This window comes from Cicer arietinum, chromosome 1, assembly GCF_000331145.2.
Source record: "Cicer arietinum cultivar CDC Frontier isolate Library 1 chromosome 1, Cicar.CDCFrontier_v2.0, whole genome shotgun sequence".
Classification (NCBI taxonomy): Eukaryota; Viridiplantae; Streptophyta; class Magnoliopsida; order Fabales; family Fabaceae; genus Cicer; species Cicer arietinum.
Window position 1 is genome coordinate 9,786,139 of NC_021160.2, and position 10,964 is coordinate 9,797,102.

Below are 10,964 nucleotides of genomic sequence, written 5' to 3' on the forward strand. Positions count from 1 at the left end.
CTCATTTAATACAAGTTATCTCATTTGTTGATCTCTTTGTTTAATTAAATTAAACCATACCAAAAAAATATATAATACAAATTTTTGTTATAACATGAAAAAAGGTAAATGGCGAAATAATTGACTTTAAGTGATTATTGAATATTAGTTAAAGACGGTTTATTTGAGAGAACTCAAATTTGAATCTTGGTTGAAAAAATTCTTAGTTTAATTTTTCTTACCTTAAAACCGAATTTTTAATTACTAGAGTGTATTCTCTCAAGAAATAGAGACTAATTAAAAAAAAATGAAAAGTCTAATAATCAAGTTTTTATTTTCACACAAAAAATTAGGAGTTGTTTACGCAAGTCACATTTATATTCTTCCGTAATTATTAAATTACTTTTTCTGAAATCCAATTCATTGCATTTGCATGGAGTAGAATAGTAATAACATTAACGGAAAAAATTCCTGAAGAGTTGTGTTATTTAAAGAACATTATTAGTATGGATTTTTTAAAACCCAAATTTTAATAGCAACTAATTTTTCAAATTGATAATATTTGTTTTCATATAGGTAGAATAAGTGTTTGCAGATTTACTAAAAAATTTAATATGATAATGGCATTTTGGTGTTGTTTTCATATGACAATGCATGTAAAACATCTCTTTCTTTTTTTTTTTTAAGGTTTGTCATAAGTCCAAAATAAAATGATCTATTGTTCATGGTCATTGTTAATTAACCAATTTTTATCAATTTTTGTTTTCTCTTTCTATTTGAAACTCACATATAGTAAAAAAAAAATTGAGAGTTACCATAATCTTTCCCTTGAGTTTCCTACTCATCAAGGTAATTAAACCTTTGAAAATAAAGTAGTAATTAATAGATCACTCACCCCTCTTCCTCTATACAAACTTCACATTTCTTCCATATTCTTTGCTACATCACTTTTCTTCTTAATGTTTTACTTCCTCACACTTCTTCCTCTTCCTATCGATCCTTGTATTCATAGGAATGAATCTACCACATATACCTTACCAAACCACCACTTCCATCTACACTAAAAACCTCTATTTCACTCCATTTTCCTTTCCTTCCATACATTTCTTTTTTCATATACTTGAATTAAGTAATCTCTTGATCTATATATTGAAAAATGCATTGGTATATGGAGGCTAACAAAGATATAATCGAGCTAAAGAAAAACATATATTTGTAATTCATTGTTATTAAATAAGTGTGCTATATTAATAGTTATTAATAATACATATAATTATATTAATATTAACAATAATAATATACTTAAAATAAATATTGGTGGAGAATCTTAGTATACAGTCAGCCTAATTGGTGAGAGAAATTTGAGTTTGTAATTTTTGTTATTGTTTTTAAGACAAGACTCAATTTAATTCGCCTTTTTTTATAGACTTTTTTCGTCAAAGATAATCTAATTTTGATATAAAACTCACCCTAATTCACTTGTTATTGTATGGACTATGGACTAAAAATTATATGTTATTTTATAGAGACTAAGTTTAATAGGTAAATATTTTATAGACTTAAAACATGTTTAAACCTTTTAAAAAATATCTAACAAATTTTTATCTTATTTTGTTTTCTCTCTCTTTAGAAGTCACATTTATTCATCAAACCAACTTTTTTTTTTTGAAATCAAACCAACATATAAGATAGAGAATTAAATATAACATTATTTTAAAGCAAAAACAAAAGTATAGAGTACGTAGCTACTGCCACAATATACCCCTTGAATTTTCCTAGCTAGCCAACAAGTATGATAGTAATGACTTACTCACCAAGATTTCCTTATCAAACTACCACTTTGAGAACTCTCTTTGATCAATGAAACCAATGAATCATTTTACCAAAATGATTAAAATCAATAATCAAAACCACAAAATAGGACCCATCTCATTTAATAAAACCTATCTCATTTGTTTTGTCCATTTGCTTCTATTGATCAATATACAAAAGTTATCACATGACAAGGTAAATTAAACCAAGTTATCACATGACATGCAAAAGTTATCAATATGAAAAATAGGACCTGCCATTTACTTCTATTGTTTTGTCCATTTGCCTCATTTAATACAAGTTATCTCATTTCTTGATCTCTTCGTTTAAATAAATTAAACCATACCAAAAAATATATAATATAAATTTTTGTTATAACATGAAAAAGATAAATAGCGAAATAATTGACTTTAAGTGATTAATGAATATTAGTTAAAGACAATTTATTTGAGAGAACTCAAATTTGAATCTTGATTAAAAAAATTCTTAGTTTAATTTTCTTACCTTAAAACCGAATTTTTAATTACTAGAGTCTATTCTCTTAAGAAATAGAGGCTTAAAAAAATATGAAAAGTCTAATGATCAAGTTTTTATTTTCACACAAAAAATTAGGAGGTGTTTACCCAAGTCACATTTATATTCTTCCGTAACTATTACATTTTTCTAAAATCCAATTCATTTCATTTGCAGGGAGCTGATCAATAGCAATGATGGTATTTGCAGATGTTAAATTTAATAGCAACTCATTTTTCAAATTGGTAATCTCTGTTTTCATATAGGTAGAGTAGGTGTTTGCATATGTACTAAAAAATTTAATATGATAATGACATTTTGGTGTTGTTTTCATATGACAATGCATATAAATTCATACCATTTATTGTATTTATTTGATGGTATTTGATTTTAAAAATGTGATTTTTCTTTCATTTGTTATTTACTATTTAATTTGTAGGCTTAAAAACTAAAAGTCATTTTTTATATAATAAATGTTATACCTTATTACTTCTAGTAAAAAATGTTAGAGATTGAAGAGGTAATGCCTCGTACAAAACAAAAAATATAAAGTCGTTCTTTTTAATTATATATAGATATAGAAATAAATTTGGTCTATATTAATCAAATTCTTAGTTATCAAAGATAATGAGTTTTTATTTTACTGTAAAAAATGAGTAATTAATATATATATATAGATATAAATTCCTAATTATCAAATTATTTGATATATATGATTAATGATGTATATGAGTCAACCCGTTTTTTTTTAGAAATCAAACCAACTCATAGACTAAAGAATTTAACATTATTAAGAGATAAAAAGTTGATTTAATAGCTATGATGTATGAGTTAAGGAGTGCATATATAAGGAGATCAATAATTGAATTTCTATCTTTAACACAATTCTAATAATTACTAACAATATTAACATAATATTGATTGAGTTGTTTAAAAAAAAATTACTCCGTGAATAGAAACTTTTTTGTATTTATTATTCGTATATTCAAACCTTACCAATTTATGACAATGTTGATTGAGTATAATAACCATGAACATGAATAAAAAATTATTAATAACCATTAACAATAGATCATTTTATTTTTGGACTTATGAAACCAATTAAGTTAAAAAAAATAATTTTCAACCCTTAGCAACAAAAAGAAAATCATTTGGATCTACATGAATAATAATTCTTGTCCTATGCAGTAATAATAGATAGACATGTTTACAATTATGCAACAAAAATATGAGATAGGTATTGTTTTAGGTGTAGGAGGCATAAGGAATGATATTTGTCATTTATTTAATAGTACTTTTCTGTGATAAATAACTATAAACCAATATTATTACTAAAGAAGAAAGTGAACAGTTCATAAACTCATCAAACATAAGCACATAGAATAATAAAAATTACAACCATGACATAAAAGTGATTTATACATAAATGAAAAATTCTCTAGCATTAATTCTTGCATATCTATTTATGGTAGAAAATAAAAAAACCAATGAGAGAGTATGCATTTACTTATGCTAGTCCCATTTTGTGGTTTTAATTATTATTGGTTTTAATCAAAATTGTAAAATGATTCTTTTGTTTCATTGATCAAAGAGAGTGTTTAAAGTGGTAATTTAATAAGGAGTTGGTTGATGTGTTTTAAATTTTGACATAATCCCAAAGTTTTTTTATTTATTTATTTCAATTTTATTATAGATGCAATCAATATCAAAATATGTCCATATTATTCCATACCTCATTTCAATTTTGTTTAATGCATAGATGCAATCTATATCAAAATAGATGCAATTTTTTCAGATAAATAAATAAAACAAATTAGAATTTTTGTAACTTCTTAAAATGAAATTTTTCTATGTATAAATGATATATAGAAAATATAAAATATCTCGTTTTTTTTTTGGGTAAGGTTTGAAATGATTTTTTGTAACTAACTTTTGTCATAAGTCCAAAATAAAATGATCTATTGTTCATGGTTATTAATCATTTTTATTCATATTCATTGTTATATAATAATAATAATAATAATAATAATAATAATAATAATAATAATAAAAATAGCCAAAATTTTTCAATTTGTGTTTTCTCTTTTTATTTGAAACTCACGTATATAGTAAAAATAAAGTAATAATAATTTGAGAGTTAATTTTTATTCATATTCATTGTTATATAATAATAATAATAATAATAATAATAATAATAATAATAATAATAATAATAATAATAATAATATAACTAGCCAATTTTTATCAATTTGTGTTTTCTCTTTTTATTTGAAACTCACGTATATAGTAAAAATAAAGTAATAATAATTTGAGAGTTACCTTAATCTACCCCTTGAATTTCCTAGTCACAAGATAATTAAACCTTTGAAAATATAGTAGTAATTAATGGATCACTCACCTCTCTTCCTCTATATAAACCTCACATTTCTTCCATATTCTTTGCTACATCACTTTTCTTCTTAATTTTTTTCTTCCTCACACTTCTTCCTCTTCCTATCCTATCCATCGTTGTATTCATAGCAATCCATTTTCCTCCATTTACACATATACACAACAAAACCACCACTTCCATTAACACTAAAAATTTCTATTTCACTTCATTTTCCTTTCCTTCCCCCACATTCATTTTTTCATATACTTGTACTTGCATTCATACTTGAGTTGAGTAATTTCTTAATCTATATATTAAAAAATGCATTGGTATATGGAGGTTAACAAAGACATAATCAAACTAAAAAAACATATATTTTTAATTCATTGTTATTAAACAAGTGTGTTATATTAATAGTTATTAATAATACATATATTTATATTAGATTTTAATTGTTAATATATATGCAGAACTAATATAATATATTTTACTTTATATAAGATTTAAATTCCAATTTGATTTAAATTCCAATTTGTTTTCTTGTTATCTTAGATATTTTATATTATGGTTAATTAATTAAAATAAATATTTAGAACATAATACTTTTAAATTAGTTTCACACACTCACACATTAAATATATATAAATATTATAAAGTTATTTTTTTTCTTATACTTTAAAGTTTTGAAATTTTTTTAATTAATGTTCTTCATTTTTTAAATAATTTATTATATTAATTTAACTGTACAAAACTATACATTTAAAATATGACTTGTTAATTCACTTAATATTTCTTTTCCATGAGTTATATTTGTCACGATATAGTTTTGTTTAGGCAATAATCAATAATTTTATCAATAGTTTTTTTTTAGGAAATAATCAATAAATTTCAGCCATTACACATTGGAGAGCAAGAAAATTGAAGGCCATTAATCAACATTCATATTATTATTATTATTATTATTATTATTATTATTATTATTATTATTATTATTATTATTATTATTATTATTATTATTATTATTATTATTATTATTATTATTTATTTATTTGCTCCCTTTAAAGCTTCCATTAGTCATTTTTTACTTGTTGTTATAATACTAATTGCTCTCTTTTTTTCTTCAGGTATTTGATCATCCTTATAATTAACTTGTTGCACTAAGAATATTCTTAGCCTCATTCGATCTTTTATTACTTGGTACTAATGTTATTTACACACATCCTATTTTTATATCATTCTTTCACACATTTCTTTTTTTAATTCATGATTCACACTACGTTAACAAACCAATTTATGCTGTTTAATAAACCACTAAAAAAAATATCAAAGGTGCACTCTTGCTATTTTTAGTAACATTGAATTTTATAATAATAAAAAATAAAAAAAAAATTTATTAAAATTTACTAAAAATAATAAGGTTTATCATTGTACCATAACAATATTAGATTATCCATATTTATTGAGAGTATGTCTCTAATATTGTAAAACAACTCTCTTATGTACACTTTTGTCTTGCTGAATTAACACCTCTTATTGACTTATTAGTGATCAATGAAATTTGCATTTAAAAGTAAAAACTATGATAAGCTAACAGGCCAAAAAATGCATGAGGACTTAATCTATGGTTTAATTAAGTTATTGACTATTATATATTGACTTGGCTTCTGTATAATGTTAATTTTTTTTTTTTTTGAAAGGATAGTCTGTACTTATTTTTATGTCTTCATCATTTATTATTGATTAATAAATTATAATTATTTCACTAATATTTAGTTTTGTATTGTATTTTAACAGTATTTTTTTAGTCTTTTCGGAAGCTATCACTTTTATTTTCAGGTTCTCTCTCTTTGTCTCTTTCTCATTTATTTTATACAACTTCTTTGTAAAATAAAATTTAAAAATTGTTCTGTATACTTGTTTTATTATTTCAAACCTCTGTTTTTTTGGTATAAATCTAAAATACAACATTTATTTTATGGTTTCTTGCTAGCCCATGTTGTTTACACATTAATTAATTATTTCTTGTACTAATTTATTGTAAGGATGTGTTGACCGTAAAATATTATAATTCTTTGTAAAGTGAATAGTTTTTTGTGCTATGATGTTGAGTGTAGACAATTAATTTTGTAAGAATTTGACCAGTGCTTGTACTTCTTTTAATATTTTTTGAAGAAATTTTTTTCCCTTTACTATATTTCTTGCTTATAAATAAAATGGTTTAGTTTCTTTTTCATATTTACATATTTATTTGTTATAATTTAATTTAAAATAAAGATTGTGCATTTTTTTAAAATGTTAACAAACATATTTTAAATCAATTATGTATTATTTTGTTCTAAAAGTGAGAAAATATGATATTTGTGTGTGAAAAATCCACTTAATATTTTGTATGCGCAACATACTATTTTTACTTTTTTTTTCTCTATGTTTGTTTGTTTTTTGTTTTGTTTTAATTTATGGGTTTATTATTTTTTAATAAATATTAGTTGTCATTATAATATTCTTGTAAACTAGTAGATTATTTTATTATTATTATTATTATTATTATTATTATTATTATTTTCTTTTTGTATATATATGTATTTTATTAGCATTATGAAATTATTGAATATATTTATTATGTACCCTACACATTTAGTAAGACACACACTTATGAGTGAGACCCTATACTCGGGCCTGAGTAAAGCTTAAGTTTAGTTAGGGGTTTAGTGGTAATCATGTTGGATGTACATCCTATTTTGTTATTGCAAAAATCTCATCTAGAGTGTGACTCCATTAGAAATACCTACATTTTGGATGTACTTCCTATTTGTATTGATGTTTCGATACGAGTACTTGGCTCTAGAGACCAATGAATTTTAGGATTATAGAACCTGCCCAAAAAAGAATTCACGGATTTAGAAGTTTATAGACTTTAAAATTTCTTCAATCTTAGATAGAATGCATCTAAGTCACATCATAGCCTTCTTGCTTTTAAATGCCATATATTTTTTAGGCTTAATTGCAGTTTTGATTCCTCTATTTTAGCTGAATCACGAAAGTAGTCCGTTTATTTTATTTCTCCTCAGTTTTTTGGTCCTCCAAACAGAATTTTAGTCCAAAATTTGATTAAGTGTCATTTATTTAAGTCACACCACACCTTTTATGATCATATATCTTAGGTAAAATTCTTGCATCACGAGATCTTGAGACATAATGTGACTTAAATAAGCGCAAAAAATGACATTTCATCAAGTTTTGGACCAAAACTGAGGAGAAATAAAATAGGGGGACTATTTTCGTGATTCAGCTAAAATAGAGGAAACAAAACTGCAATTCAATCTTTTTATTTATTTGCATTTTTATTTATTTATTTATTTATTTTTTCTCCACTATCCGACATCAGTATACCTCTCAATTTTTCTTTGTTGCATCCATGCAAATAGCTATCATCGTTAATGATAAAGTTAAATATTTTTTTACAGTACCATGCATTCATTTCATGCATTAAAAGTTATTTTCAACACCATACCATATAATATTCATAATCATTCATCTCTATGTAGGTCCATTAGAGAACCATTGAATTCAAAGCTAGGGTGTGGGTATCTTTGATTAAAAATGGGATCCAACAATGAAACTGCAATTCCAATGCTAAGGAAAACTATGAATCTGAAAGCTAAAAAGCCTCAGGTTAATTGACAGTTTAAAAGAACTTCGTAGCTTGTTGGAACTTAATCACCGGTCAACATTTACTAAGAAATATGGAAAGATTCTTGATTTATTGGACGTGGAAGTACAAATAGGGGCTATTACCGCTTTGGCTCAATTCTACGACTCTCCTTTGAGATGTTTCACCTTTCAAGACTTCCAACTTGCGCCTACTTTGGAAGAGTTTGGACCAATTTTAGGCTACTCCCTAGAAAATAGGAAACCTTATCGTTACATGGGAAATTATCCATCCACAACCAAAGTAGCTGAGATACTAAGGGTTGAAAAGGAAAAGTTGATTAGCCAAAAGAAGAAAAGGACTTCTGGTTTTCTAAGAAGTTTTTTTGAAGAAAGAGCACATCATTTAGCTAAAGCCCAAGATTGGAGTGCTTTTATGGAGGTGCTAGCTCTAACAATCTATGGGGTTGTTCTATTCCCGAGTGATGAAGAAATTATTGATTTAGCAGCAATCGATGTCTTCCTAGCTTTGAAGAATAGACAAAAAAATCCTACAACAACCGTCCTCGCTGACGTGTACTATACGGTAGATCTTAATGAAAAAACAATTCAATGGTTTGTGAAATGGCGAGAAGTAATATACCAATGTGGAACATTCCCTAATATACCCCTTATGGGGACTAGAGGTTATGTGAATTATAACCTATTATTGTCCTTGAGATAACTTGGGTATCCCATCATAGGAAACCAACACCAAAACTGATAACCCCTTTTATTCTTTATGACATGGGTCCAGAAAACATTGAAGATTTGGGGAGAGTACGTCAATCTTGGAATACGATAATCAGAAAAGGGAAGGAACTAGGAAGTAGAAGTTGTGGTGCAGATGATTGCTACCGACAGTGGGTCAAGAATAGGGTCCAAGAGATTAAGCTACCTTTTCGTCGTACATCTGAGGCGACTAATGAAACACCAATGCAACCCCCTATCGTTAGTGAAGAAATTGAGAAGTTGCAAGCATCAATTCTAGAGGCGAAAGAAGAAAATAAGAATATGCAAGAAGAATTGATGGTAGTCTGTCGAGCATATGAGATTGTCCTGTTGGAAAATGAGCAGAAGACAATTTCTCTTGAAAGATCAAATAAGAGGGCGAAGGTAGAGGAAGATTATAAGGTCAAGCTTCAATGCAATTTAAGGGCCTCTGACGAGTCTTTATGTTTGAGAAGACAAGAAAGAGACCAAGCACGAGAGGAGGTTGAGAAATTGAGAAAATTGTTGAAAGATTCAGAAATTAGTGAGAGAAATGCAAAAAGGCAATTGGAATATTTGAAACAACAGTTGGAGAGAGTGGGAGTGGAATATAAGACAAGGATAGAAGAAGAAAATGTTGAAAAAAAAGAAGTTGTTGCTATGTACCGAGATGTGTGGTTGAAGGAACAAGAGGAAGCAAATATGTTAAAAAATTGAATGATGGATCAAGTGGAAGCAATAGAGATGCTTGGACAAGAAGCGATAATATGGATGGATCGTTGTAAAAAACTCACTTTCATAGCCAACCAAGCCATTGAAAGGGTCCCCTGTACTCCAAAGGGAAGCAAAAACAATCATAGTTCCATCTGTCACACCTGTTGATAAAAGCAATGAATAGTTTAATTCGTCGAGAGCGATAGAAACAATGTATTTCAGATATAAAAAAAAATATTGCACTTGTACCCTTTTAATTATCAATGAACAACCTTGTTTTGAGTTTTCTCTATGTATGAGTTTGGCTCTGATGTATGATCCAAAACAGATGTTTGTGCCTAGGTTGTGAAATCAATGGTTCTCTAACATCCAGATACATACATATATATATATATATATATATATATATATATATATATATATATACTTTTTACTACATTATATGTAAACAAGGTATGCTTAATATCTTATTATTATTCTTTCACGACAGACCATATTTTACATTTCTTTCTTTTTAATTTTTTTTTTAAGTTTAGCTTTTTAATTTTTTCTTAACAAACAAAATATTAACAATAAGTATAGAAATTGATTGAGATGAGACATTTTATTAATCTTAAATATTTATAACATCTGAATTGTGACAACGTGATGATATTAAACTTCAAATTAATAATCTTTTAATAAAATTGAATTGATCGAGATATAACATCTTGTTAGTCCTCATTTAAAACACATGAGTTGTGATAACTCTGTGATCTTAAACATTTTCAACCAATTTCAAACAAAAAGAAACATACTCATTATAATAAATTTCTCAGACTCGAGGTCTTTTTCCTTTATCTAAAGTTTCGTAACCAAACGTCTTTCTTTAAAAGCAATCAATACAACCTCATTTTTTTTACCAAGAGCTACATAGCTTTGATTTCAAAATTGCACCAAGAGATACGAAGGAACAAGATCACACTCTTGTTAAACACATTAATAAAAAATCTCTTTTTTTCACTTCTATTTCTTAAGCATACTTTTATTTTAAAATGACATTCAAAAAAACAAAGAATTGATATTCATATTTAATAATATGTAGAAATAAATATATTTAAGTTAATATTAATTTTGCACAATTAGTTTTATGTAACCGTATTTTAACGAATGTTGTAGGGTGTTAGTACATTCCCTA

General features: G+C 26.0%; 1 pseudogene; it reads left to right on the forward strand.

Moving 5' to 3' along the window:
* Nucleotides 1–9,793: 9,793 nt before the first annotated feature.
* The window catches only part of LOC101498983 (pectinesterase 4-like), a 6,284-nt pseudogene continuing 5,113 nt past the window's right edge, over nt 9,794–10,964 (forward strand).